The 14,111-nt window shown below is 41.3% G+C and overlaps 1 pseudogene; it reads right to left on the reverse strand.

Moving 5' to 3' along the window:
• Positions 1 to 9,683: 9,683 nt before the first annotated feature.
• Positions 9,684 to 10,461, reverse strand: LOC147461230 (mitogen-activated protein kinase 15 pseudogene; annotated as a pseudogene).
• Positions 10,462 to 14,111: the final 3,650 nt, after the last annotated feature.

Here is a 14,111-nt window from a genome sequence, read left to right on the forward strand (position 1 = left end):
ATCATGATCATATGATCTCCTGGTCTTCATCTTGTTAATGGATTTCTTTGCCATCTCAATGGTAAAGAAAGTGCATGTATGTGGGCATGGCTCCAAAGGGACGGGAAGAGATTGTTGTCCTAGAATTGTGTAAAGAGATGTTGCTTATGTGACCCAAACCTTGATTGATGTAATAGCTGGAAGAGGGGAATGCTCATGAAAAATTCTCCATGCCTCGCCTGAGTCCTGACTCATGAATAGCTTGTATAACTCCTCCTCTAACCAGGCAAGGTAAGTCTCTTCTTCCATCACACTGTTTGAAACTGTCTGAGTAATGGCTCCCTGGATCACCTCTCTTTTAAGTGGGGCTCTCGTCTCTCTACACTCCTTATCATACCAACTATTTTGGGGCATATTTCTAGAATGTTGTTTGTGCCTGGTTGGGTGTGTGGGTATGCCTCTATTGCTACATCATGTAAAGTCTCTGTCAATATATGGGTAAGATCCTCTAAAGGGAAAAGAGAAACCAATATCTCTAGTACCAATGTAACGGAATATGGATAATAGCATTGATTGTAGTGAAACTAAAGTAACAATAGTGAGTATATCCTTAAGAGGATTCTTAATGAACATAAGGGGAGTACTCGATTGAAGGTAGAAAAATAAAAATTATACCTAGTTAGCTTGGCATGAACAATACTTGCAAAAGAGAGAGAGAGAGAGAGAGAGAGAGAGAGAGAGAGAGAGAGAGAGAGAGAATTAAAGAAATCAACAGCAATTAAGGATTGGATTTACTTGGAGCATGTCCCCCCTCCAAAAGGCTTTTGTATTATAGATTCTCCCTTGAAGAGAGACTTGGTACAATACATGCTTTGTGTTCCTTGAGACCTTGTTGATGCCATGAAGATGGTAAGCTTCATGCACCAATATTATGCCCCTAACTAACTTGCAAAAACATTAACTTGTCCCCGGCCTCAATCCCAAGACCTCAAACACCTTCAAAGTTGGAGAGAGATAGTAAGGAGTGAGGGAAGGGAAGAGGAAGAGGAAGAAGATGTATCTTACGAGAAAGAAATAGTCTCCTCACATATCATTACTCTTAGAGCATAGCATAGCATAGTAATCGAGATGAAGAAGATGGTAAGCATTGCTTTGAAGCATGGCTCTTGGTTGGATTTGCAATCCATAGCCAATAGGAGTTGGTGTAGGCTCTCTACTTATCAAGCTTTGGAGAAGGAGATGAAGTTCTTTCTCAGTACATGAGAGAATGTGTGAGTGAATGTGAAACAATGAGACCCTTGCCTCGGTCGACCCCTCTCTCTCTTTACTCTAGCTTGCACCCTATTGGTCCATGCCAAGTCTGGCCAATCACAAGCTTTGGTCAATCAAGCAATAGAGGTAGCATTTGGACAAGTGTTCTTCTTTCCCTCTTTGAGAGAGAGAGAGAGAGAGAGAGAGAGAGAGAGAGAGAGAGAGAGAGAGAGAACTTAATTAATTATTTACATGCATCTAAATTCTCATTGGACCTCCCTAAAGGCCATCCAATAGGGTTTAGGCATATTATGAGGGCAACCTAGCTAGGGGCTTGACATGTGTCCTTTCTGCCTCTTGTGGAGAGGGTGCCTCTTGAGTGAATGAAAGTGTGTTTTCTCTCATCTCCTACTTCCAGGGCTCGCCCCCTCCTTTGTAAGCTCTTTGTTGACTTTCAAGAACCTCAAGCACCTTGGTCATCAAGCACTTCAAGCACCTTAGTCATGAAGCACGACAAGCACCTCAAGCACATTCCTAGCTTGCCTAAGGTCTAAAGTACCTAAAGGTCCTAGGTCTAAGGACTTTTAACACTAACCTTTGGAGGTCTTTAATGAATCTAACCTTAAGGTCTTTTGAGCTCCATTAACTGCTCATTGCTCTTTGGTAGACCATCTCCTTTTTGGACCCTCAATGAGATGTTGCCTTCCCTCCCTTTGGTCCTGTGCTGAGATAGGTCTAAAAGCACATAACTATATTCTAACTCTTGTTCCTATTCATTTTCCCACATTAAATGATCAGTTCAATATGAGAAAATCATTTGGGATAGGTAGATATTAGATTTTATGAGAAACTTCCTTGCGTCTTTCCAAGCCAATAATCTTCCCACAAATGTATGTTGTGGGGAATTGGCCATTCACCAATAGATGAATAGGTCATGTAAGTGTCCATCTCATTGTGTAGAATGAACATGTTTTTCCTTGTCTTTTGAAGCTTACATTGAGCTTTTAGTTGATAGTCATTCTCCTAAACATGACTGTATAATACACTCATGTTTCCTAAGGATTACCCACAATTATCCATTTAGTTTCTTCCTCCCCTGAGAACTTTCTATGTCCTCACATAAAACTTCATTTTCAAGTGTAACAACCTCTTGGACTTAACCTTTTACCTCTATTTTGGAAGGTCGAGCACAAACAACATATACAAAGTGCTACATAAAATCATATGTCCCACACCATATGGCTTCATTCAAGTTCAATTCTTTACAAATTCTTTTAAGGATCATTAAGACTGGTATCTTAATCGCTTACTTAGAAGAATGGTAACATATAACTTTTTTTTTTGGTCATTTTATTCAATATAGGGTTTGGCTCGATGAGGATGACAATCTTGAATGCCTCCAGTATCTAAGTGTTCACAAGCAAGGGACTAATTGGAGATTAACTCAAATAAGTTATTATCCAGGTGTCTCCTACATGTGAGCTTACTTAGAGACTAAAGAGGCCATGCACAAAACACTTGATTAAAGTGTTTTCATATTCTTATGTAGCCATGCAAGACTACCTTTGAATTGTTGCCAACTCATCTTTGGGTGTCTCAATAAGTGTTCCAACTCTAACGCCTCTACAGAGGGTCAAAGTTTATAGACCTTGTATTGCTTCCACTATCCACAATAGTCAATCACAACTAACTTTATACATTATAGTATGCTAAAAAAAAAAAAAAGCTAAAATGGTCTATAGTAGGCAATCAAAAAGCCTTTTTTATCCATAATGGAAGATTTATGGTCTCCTCTGCTTGCAAATCACTCACAATTGTGAGTATGGAAAAAAAAAGGACTTATGGTTATCCACCACCCTTGAAAATTTAAGGTCAAATCCTTTTAAACTATGGCCTCCAAGTTCTCGCAATTGTTGCTTGGATGGTAGGTGCTGCAAGACCTTACAAGGCTTATGCACCAACTGCCAAGCGACGGGCTTGCCTTTGCTATCCTACTACTCTTTGGAGGGCTCTTGAAGCTTCTCTCAAGGCCTACATGTACAATGTCAACCGTTAAGCGTCTCTATTATGCAACTCTATTGAGTTCTATAAATGCCTCTCCTAAAGGCTACAATGGTGAAAAGTATTGCTTTGATGACTTATACATATGTGCAGTTTTCTACGAGAGCCACAAATTGATGCAAATTGGTTCTACTTATAACACTTGATGCCGCTAGCATTGCCGCTCTTGCAATACAGAAACAATCCTTAAAATTCTTAGTAATAATTTTTCTATACATTGTAAAAGCGTATAAGCAATATTTTTAGGCATACATCTATGTTATTACTATAGCTCCCATAATCCATATCGACTACGTTAAAAACTTTAAACTTTCCACATGCTTTGAGTCGTGTTCAGGCTTTTTGTGATGAATGCTTCTAATAGATGCAAATACGCCAATGCAATCAAAATCTGTTTTCTTCTCTCTAAAACCGTTCTTATAGCTTAACCAAATATTGATTAAAATTTGTAATGACAAGCAAGCTTATGTCTTTTCAAAATCTCAATCCTACATAAGAAGTGTAAGGGCTATGAGGATGCACCAATGTAGCATCCATGGTTGTATTGACATCATAGCATTAGATACTAGTAGAGATAACTCAATACATTGTAGAATGGGAGTGATTACAAGCTTCGGATAATGGCCTTATGTAGGCTCAAGGTGGAGGAATGGATTCAATGATTGGATGGATATCCACCACTTATGATAATGGCAAGGTTCATGTGAGCTACCACAAGAAGCATGTGGCTATCAAGTGTGTAGCACTTGTTTATGGAATGAATAGCATGTGTAGGGGGATAGAGAGTTCCTTGGGGGAAAGTGTGATTATGCACATACTAGTGCATGGTTGGATTTTAGAGATTGTTCTCACTATGAGTGTAAGCAAAAGGCTTACCCCAAGAGATGCCCTTGTAAGTTGAGCTTACAATAAGCATGGGTTCACAAGAGTCTAGAATAGGTTGCATTGGTTAGTGTGATCGTAAAGATGAATCTAATGCATGAGGGTAGTGTAGGCCCCTTACCTCAAAACTATGTGGTTTAGGCAATGTCTAAACACTTTATAAATATGCATCATCACTTCCTATTTGGAATTTTTTTGGTGGCCTCATCTTCTATTCTTAATTTGCTTGCTTTTTGAAATCTAGAGGAATCGTGATGGTGCACACTTGGGTGTAGCTTTGGATTTGGTTTGATGCTTATACATTGTAGAGGCACAAAAGGGAAATAGAAGGGCTTTTCCATGTCATCGGGACAAGTAGTGTCTATCCCCTTTGTAGACATTTTGGTACAAGTGCTCATGGATGCAATGTGAGAGGTTTGATCACTCAAATTGTTGCATATGTTGCAATCATATCCAAAATTGATGTCATCACTGTAAACAAAAATAATTGGAGCCAAGAAATTTTTTAAGCTTTTGAATTGTATCTCAAATGCTATGAGACATGTAGAGTTGAATACTTGATGTGGGAATCTACTATGGTGTAGTGTTGTGGAAAATGAAGCCTTAGTGCCTAGTAGCATCTCTAATCAAGTAAGCTATGGAGCCAAGGAGTCATGGATGGTCATGCGAACTCAGGCTTGGCCACCAAAAAGAGGGGTGTGAGGCTAAGAAAGTGTTAGAGTTATGTGGGAAGGAGGCCTTGCATAGGGCAAAGCCAAAAAAGATTCAAATGGGGTTGAACGCTCCTTTGGCATCCAACACTAATTAGGTGAGGGATGGTGGCGCAAGAGTGGAGGCCAGCAGACCCAAAAATCACTTACGAAGTAGAATTTGGGGGGGGGGGGGGGGGGTGCAAATGGACGGGAGTCTTTGCATGCATGAAGATCTCGAGTTGACAAGTAATGGAGAGCTTGTATGAGCTTGGCTGGGTGGTGGGCATTCAGGGAGACTCCAACAAGTGAGCAAAATGGGTGCCCCTTTAGATTCTAATAGGGATTTGGTCCCAGTACTACCAAGTTTTGGCTTTTTCAAGTGCATTGAAGAGGGCTCTTGGCTGTAAGGCCACACACACACACACATTCAAAGGGAATGCAAGTGCGTGTGTGTGTGCACACACACACACACACACACACACACTTAATCAAGGTAATGAGTAAAATTTGATAAAGAAATCAAGCATAAATGATGAGGATTTAATCACGGGTTCGTTATTTGATTTTTGGGCTAAATGAGGCATGGATTCGTCCATTTAAAATCTTGTGAAATCCTATGTGCACACACATACATATCAGTTTTCAATCAATGTTGTCAAGCAAGGTAATTTGGATCAAAGAAAGTGGAAAATGCATGTAGCAATGTTGTCAATCAATGTTGTCAAGCAAGGTAATTTGGATAAAATAAAGTGGAAAATGCATGTAGCAATGCACACACAATCAAGCAAGATGAAAAATGTAATGAAGTTACATGATTAGAACCACAAGAAGAAGAGGAAATTCAAGTGGTCTAGTGGGGGATTAATGCTCCTAATGCTCAATCTCCTTGAATGCCTTAGTAGTGGCCAAAGGTCTTGAGCCTTTGCACATATCCAATGACACACAACTCATTTAAGTTGTATATATGCAAACTATTGATAATATTAATATACTAGGATCATAAGAAGGTAATTAGGAATTGCTAATCACACCCCATGCTCTGATACCACATGTAAGGGATATGGAGGATACACCATTGTAGCATTTATGGTTGGGTTGACACCATAGCATTAGATAATAGGTAGATTAGAGAGAGCTCAATACACAATGTAGAAATGATAAGTTGCTTGATTGATTGTAGAATGGAGAGTGATTGCAAGCTTTAGATTATGGCCTTCAGTAAGCTCAAGGTAGAGGGATGGAATCAATGAGTGGATAGATATGCACCACTGATGATAATGGCAAGGGCCACATGAGCTATCACAAGTGGCATGTGGCTATCAACAAGTATGTACCATGTGTTTATGGAATGAGTAGCATGTGTATGAGGCTATAGGGTTCCATAGGGAAAGTGTGACTATGCAGATAATGACGCATGCTTGGCTTATAGGGATTATTCTCGTTATATTGTAATGATGGATATTTTTCTAGGCCTGGACCATGGAGCAGACCCAGACAAGAATAACCAAGCAACGATAATACTCAAACCCCCAACCCAAGCCCACCAACAAGGAACTATGGCTGGAAAGTGCTACTAAAATACGCTACCAAGGGATGTGCAATGCAATCTCAGTGTCAGATTGTATAAATGACTATCCACAAACGAAGTGATCACTTCACCATTAATCAAAACAGCGAGAGAGAAATACAATGTTGTCTTTATTTCAAAAGAGAGAGAGAGAGAGAGAGAGAGAGAGAGAGAGAGAGAGACGAGAAGAGCACGAGACACAGTGTAAATTATTGTGCAATTTGAATATTGAAAATATTGTTTTTATAGCATTTTAACAAAACTTATCTTTTGTCTTCAAGAACTTTTGTCGAGGCAGCTTCGTAGGCTCCAAGCTTTAAATAATTTTTGAATGACAGATGTCGATTGGCCTGTACCCTATAGGGTAGCGCACTTGCAGTTTGACTTGCATACTATAGGGCAACGCGGCGATTTGGGCTTACACCCTATAGGGCAGCGCGTTTACAATTGGCTTTCTTTCTTCTCTCTCTCTCTCTCTCTCTCTCTCTCTCTCTCTCTCTCTCTCTCTCTCTCATATTTGATTTGATACAAGAGAGCAACCCCTCATCTTGGCAACAACAAACAAGATTGCCATGGCATTAAACGGTGTCCTTGCATCCGTCCCAATTGTAGAGAAATTCAATCTCTCTTTCTCTCTCTCTTCCCCCAAACCACAAAGAGGTTATTTCTCTCTCTATTCTCTCTTTGGACCTGTGCAGAGAGCCAAGCTCTCTCTTTAATTCTCACTATCGGCGGTCTCTTCCTCCCTATGGGAGAGCCCCCCTAGAGTGGGTTAAGTGAGTTTTTTTTCATTATTTCTCTTTTTTTTTTAATTCCCTGCAGAGAGCGAGCACCTTCATTCTCTCTCTTTTTGATTCATAGCGGGACAAAGCCCTCTCTCTCTCTCGTATTCCCTCCTTGCTGGCGATAGCCTACAGAGCAGCCTCTATCTCCTGGCTCGCAATAGCCTACAGAGGAGCCTCTATCTCCTGGCTCGGACACAACAGAGATTCTCTCTCTCTCTTCTCACTGATTCGGCCCTCTCATGCAGGTTGCACCTTGTCGGCAGCCCTCGCTCTCTCTCGTTCATGACGGTCTCTCTCCTCATTTCTCTCGGCAGCCTCGCTTAGGGGTTCTCTCTCTCCCTCCCAGCTCTGGCCTACTACTCGCACCAGCATGGCTCTCCTCATGATCTCTCGCTTGCTCCTCCTCGGTGACAAAACGGTGCCCCTTCCCAATCGATCTCACGTGCAATGCCTACTCGCCACCCTTCGTAACCCTTGATAGTTTATCAACTAGTTTGCCTTTATTGTATATTTCTTGTCCGCTTTTCTCAAACTTTATGACCTCCTTTGTATATCGCTTCCTCTCCTCTCGCTTGAGTCGCCTCTACCCCTACGACGACTAGTCCACCCCTCCCTATAGTAGCCCTTCGCCATTTGCTTTCATTCAAAACTCACCTCCCTTTAAAGATAGTTTCCTGTCCTTCAGAACAGCTATACATCTCTGAGAAAAACTAGAGAAAAATCTCTCACCCTTCCCTTTTCCCCTTCCACTAATGGCCCATGGACAATTTTTTTATTTTTTCCCACCTGGTAACTCCTACTCACTGTGCACATGATAAGAATTAAAAAAAATGATAGTGATGTGGAATTTACCACCTGGCATAGCTTGTGTTGATGGATCCAAAGCATCTCTTTCGAAGCTTTCGCCAAAAGCATTACAACCTCGCATCACAAATGAGATTTTAACATTAAAAGATGTATGGAAGTTAATATTTTCACATTATTATATTTAAAGATGGAGAGAGATGCATTTTGTGCATTGCGATGCTTGTGCTCATAAAAAAGAAAAAAACCATACGCATGATATATACGTATGGTGTGGAGTTGGCACCATTCTCCACATTACAATAATACCGTAGGGAATGTGCCTTTCCCCCGCCACTTTTATCCCCTCCAGTGTTGAAGGGGGACTTATGATTCTCCTTTAGTGCTGGAGGGATTTTCTTATTATAAAAATATTGTAGTTGCACAAAGAAGAACTTATTACCAATGTTTTATGAAGACATGTATCATTCGAGACTGCCATGATGCAGTAAATTGTCTTTGTTGGGCATCAATAATTTTTCGGACTCTCTTGCATAGTGCCTCAGTTCCTCCGTTCACGTCCACATTTGCTACCGTAACTCAATTTCCTCTCGCGTCTGACGGTTGAAGAATCACGCTCCTGCTCCTATTAACGTTTATTTGTTGCGCTCCAACTCTCTTTGTCTGGGCTTGAGGCTCTGATCAACTCTGGTTGCCTCTCGTGAATGTGCAAAAGACTAGAGTGTTTGTAGAAACCATGCTCTCTAGAACCTCACACTGTTGCTGCAAAGGATCCGTTGAGGCTGGCAATCTGATACATGTGACAAGCCTTGATGAAACCTCTATCTCCTTTCCAAGCGATGTTCAGAGCTGCAATACGAGGGCCTCATGTTCAGAGCTGAGCTACAATTCTCTCTCTCTCTCTCTCTCTCTCTCTCTCTCTCTCTCTCTCTCTCTCTCTCTCTCGCGGAGAGAGAACAAAGTTTACATACTAAAATGAGCTACTCATGTAAAGACAATACACATATATGTCATTGGTACCACCACATGAACCAAGTATTAAAATGGACTATTAGTTTATATTAATATTTTACAATGCACATAATTACTACAAACTATCATCATTTGACCTTTTTTTTAAAGGCAACAAAATTTCCATTGTTGTAGGTACTAGATACCCCTCCTAAAAGGTTAGGCATCAATAGTTGCTAAGTTCAAAAGCTTTTAAACATGATGCTCCATATGTGCGTCGTTATCATATAGCCTTCCATAACCAGCTACCCCCTTGAGTCGAAACCTCTTGTCCACTCTCCATGGATGGGCTGGATTCCTCCATGCAGTGTTTACCAAAAACTTTTTTAGGAACCAGTGGAAAAAAGGAGAGCTTTGAAAATCTACCATTTTTAAAAGAAATTAAGCTGGTTTTTATTGGTTTTTACACTGAAATCCTCAAAATTTAGACAATTTTCTTCAAGGCGGCCCTCAAAACTAATTGGGAATTTTCAATTTTTGTCCTTTAAAAATACACTAAAGACCGGTTTTCTTTGAACACTGCCTCCATGTTGGATGATCGCCGATAGAAGCCCTCAGTAATGGTCAAAATTATCAAATGTCTTAAGACTTATATATGACTGGTTCAACACGGACACAATCTGGGCACTAGCTATGACCAAGGATAGGGTCTCAGTTGGCAAGCAAAAGTAGAAAGAGGGGGGCGGTACCTTGACCTTGGGCCGCCGCCAGCACGCTCTCAAAGTTCTCCAATCCTGCGGGGACAGTATCGTGCTTCCCCGGGAAAAGAGGCTTTCCAATCAGCAGCTCCGCAAAAATGCATCCAATGCTCCATATGTCTATTGCAGTAGTGTACTGCAAATTAATCGATCAGTCTTTGCATAGAAAGAACCACAAAGTTCTGGAGCCCGATACCATCTTGTTGCAACATAGTCTGTCCAAAAAAATGGCAGATGACAAGCCAGTCAATGTGAGTCCAGCTAATCCAAAATCAAATAATTTAAGCTTGCAATCAGAGTTAGCCAAAACATTATTTGGCTTCAAATCGCAATGAAATATGCTAGCTGAATGAATAAATTTCAGGGTCCACAGAAGCTGGTACAAGAAGAACTGGAAATGCTTGTGTGAGGTCATCATTAGCTTTGATGACCTGGTAAATTTCAGCTTCTATTAGCTCAAAAACCACATGAATGTCTTTGAAATCACGGGGAGAAGGGGGTAGAACAATGTCAAGATGTCGTAGGAATCGAAGGATTTTGATCTCTCTGAGTATTCAAATAGCATCAGAAACATGCTCGAATATATCATTTATCTTCTTAATGGCAACTTTCTCTCTAGTGTATGTGTCAATTGCCAAGCACAGAAGCCCGTAGCTGCCCTTTCCAATGACTTCCAGGAGTTGGTAGCGATTCACTTCACCATATTCAGTAAAGAAGTCCTTAACCATCATAAGATTTATTCTATAAAGGCTTGCAAGCTAGTTCATGTAGACGTGGAAGTCGTGGAAGTCCCCTCAAAGATTACTATGAGCTATGCGACTTGGACGATATGAAGTAACCGTGTTTTTCGATAATGCTCAAGTCATCCTAGGCCTCCAGCTCAACTCATGAACAAGCACAATGCACAAATCCATAAATTCAAACCTGCAAAGCCCTTATTGTGCATGCAAGTGAAGTCTCTCCTGCAAATTCTTGATCTACTCAAAAGTTTTCAAAGTCCTCTGTAAACTCTCGTATCTTCCTCTGACTGGCTGACACGCACAGATAATTCTGTTGATGACTAAAATCTCTCTCTCGAATCTGCCTTGCTAAGCAAGCATATAATGTTTGTGGAGCTTCTGCAAGGCCAAACTTGTGTTTTCTTGCTGAGGCGAGCCCAACTGATCGCAAAGGTAGAATGGATGAGAGATTAAGGCTGGAACACCACAGGATTGGCTGTGGCACAACTGAAGGAGGCTCCTCTAGGAAGGGCCTCAATTTCATCAAGGCGCACGGTTGGACATGATGTTCAGTGGAGGGTCATAGCTACCCCCACCTTGGACCTCCACACACAGACACACACATCTCACTTTTATACGAAAAACCATTCGTTTGCCTCTCTCTCTCTCTCTCTCTCTCTCTCTCTCTCTCTCTCTCTCTCTCTCTCTCTCTCTCTCTCTCTCTCTCTCTCTCTCTCTCTCTCTCTCTCTCTCTCTCTCTCTCTCAACTAGACCACTGGTTTTCATGCGGTTGCCTTTGCTTGAATCTCCACTTTTAGGCCTGGATTTCTGTGCAGTTCCCGTCCACCCTTTCTTTTGGTTTTCCCTTCCAATGAAGTGATTCCAGGTGGCCTACTTCTCCTTCTAGCGTTCTCCAAAACTCTATTACATAATCAAGGTAAAAAAACCACTAAAACACTTCTTTTTCTTTTATTCAAACAAATCCTCCTTAGGCTCCTATTCACACCTTCCCTTGGCTCCATTGCAACTCTCGCTCACTCCACCTCCTCATGGCAACCCTTCTCGGCATGGCAACAAACCAATACCCACCTCATTATAGCTTGCACTCACTCGGTGCCTTCCATGCTTTCTCTCCTCATTTGATTCACAGCCAAGGGCCAAGCCCTCTCCTCTCCTCGCATTTCATGGCCATGCCCCTCTCTTGCTTGCTCACGACTATGGCCTCTCTCGTCAAAGGGTGGGGACCCTGGTGGGGACCCTCCTCATTCGTTTTTTCTGCCGTTTAAGAGCTTTAAGATTTATAGCTAAAGAGGCATGTTTCCACGCGTGTTCCATCGCCCCAAGGTTATTGATAGAAGAATGATGCCCTTGTACATTGCACTCATCCTTCACAAGTCACAATTGTTCTCTTTGGCACAAACATCTTGGCTCAAAAATTGCTTCAAGAATGGTAGAGTACTAAATGTAGCACATTACGATATCACTAGTCTCCTCAAAACATGCAAGGACCCTTCAATATCAATAGCCATGTGGGATCTTCTTGGCAGTTGACTTTGCTTTTTGTATGATCATCTTTGCTGCATCTTTGCTTCAAGAGCTTCATTCCTATCAAAACAAGTTCCTCATGGCCAATCAAGTGAGAGTATCATCAGGTAATAAGCACAATAGCAAACACTGGCAAACATTTGAAGTTGTATACTTTGTCGTACATGTTGAAGGCTGGGAACTTACCTGTGCACCATGTGCGAGCCTCGAAAACCTACAAACACACAACCAGAGAGTCCTAGCAAGCTCAAAGAAACAATGGTGTGTCACTCACCGCTCAATGCTTCCGTCATGAAGGATTTTGTGCTACAAGGAAGAAGGAGCCGCCGTCAATGCCGCGCTCAACCATCAATGCCTCCATAATGCTCTCTCTCTCTCTCTCTCTCTCTCTCTCTCTCTCTCTCTCTCTCTCTCTCTCTCTCTCTCTCTCTCAAGCATACACACACACACATACACATGAGCACATGAAGGAGAAGGAGACAGAGATGGAGCAAGAGTACTTCTTAGCTTACGCTTCCCACAATGAGGATTTTAGGTCAAAATAGACCTTTTATAAGAGTTTAACCCATTTACACATGGGCATCCATAGTAGTTGGTCAAAGTAAAATTAGTATCAAATGAGATATGTGTTGCGCCTCTCATCAGAGATCACCCAAGCACCTATAGGACCAACAAGCCCGGTCCCTTACTCAAAACAAGATGATATCCATGGATGTTAACTGGACTGGCATCCATTTTCCAAGGTCAGCACCAAGCGATGGGAAGCGTTGGGCAATCACCAAGCCTCCTATTCGCCCAGTATTGACTCCAATGTATGATTTGTAATTACATCACCACAAGGGTCTCCGTTGTCGTTTATCATGCTCGGCTGATGCGCCAAGGTCTTTATTGTTGCTTGTAGCGGCTTTAACACCAAGGTCAACACCAAGCGATAGGGAGGGTTGGGCAGTCACCAAGCCTCTTATTCACCCAGTATTGACTCCATTGTATGGCTTGTCGCAAGGTCTTTACTGTCGCTTGTAGCGGCTTTAACACCAAGGTCAACACCAAGCGATAGGGAGCATTGGGCAATCCTCAAGCTTCCTATTCACTTAGTATTGACTCCACTGTCTGACTTGTCAATTAACATGTCCCCCTTCCTGATGTAGATTTCACCCTTGGAAGCGATTGAGATGAAGCCCCGTTTGTCGAGGTGAAAGAGCATTCGAGATTGAATGTCCTTAGCCTTCTTCATCACTATAAAATCAACCAAAATTGGCACAGTAATTGCATTCTCATATATAATAAAAAATCATATGCAGTTTTAGGCACACAAATTTATTGGTAACAGAATATTAAACAATTTATTAGCAGTAAAACATTAAACTATAACATAATAAAATGCTTAAACAGTTGTAAAGGTCAAAAAAGAAACAAGTCTAGGGTTGCTAACTTTAACGGTCGAGAGGCACTAGAGGTCAAATATTAACTTCTCAATTTTCTCTGGTCAGTTAAGTTATTCAATCACAAGAGCCAAGTATTTCATGTCCGAGGGTTGACTAGAGGGGCTATACCTAGAAGACCGTGTAGTTAAGCTACAATAAAAGGAATTGCTCATGAATTCATCGCCTGACTTATTTTCTTTTCTTTGACCCCCCAAAGTCTTTTCACATTGATTCAATTTTGATGTGTGTGCTTATTTTGTATGCATTGGGTTTTTTGCTTTTCAAGGAAAAGCGCCTACATTGGGAACCTCTAGGGCTCTAGTACCATAGGTGATACATGTGAGTGAAGTACCAAGTGAAGCTCGGATTTGTCTTCTAGCTTAAGATTTTACATTGTGGCACTTTTGATTTTTTTTGTTTGTTCGTTTTCAGCATTTTAATTTTGTAACTTTGGCGGGTCATATAACACTGTTACCCTCCCCAGGCTCATCACATAGTAAACTCCCTTTATAATACTTAAGCTAAAGGTCAATAGGGACTAACCCACTAGAAAGCCCTAGTACATTGCACACAATGCTGCCTAAATCGGATTAAGAACCTAAAGTAACCATTGATTATTAAGAAGGAATTCCCCCTAGTATTAAAAGAAGATCTCTAATGCCTAACTTGGTCAAACTAGCTTAGTCAGACTGC

The sequence above is a fragment of the Adiantum capillus-veneris genome, chromosome 3, assembly GCF_014529385.1.
Source record: "Adiantum capillus-veneris isolate H3 chromosome 3, ASM1452938v2, whole genome shotgun sequence".
In the NCBI taxonomy this organism is placed as follows: domain Eukaryota; kingdom Viridiplantae; phylum Streptophyta; class Polypodiopsida; order Polypodiales; family Pteridaceae; genus Adiantum; species Adiantum capillus-veneris.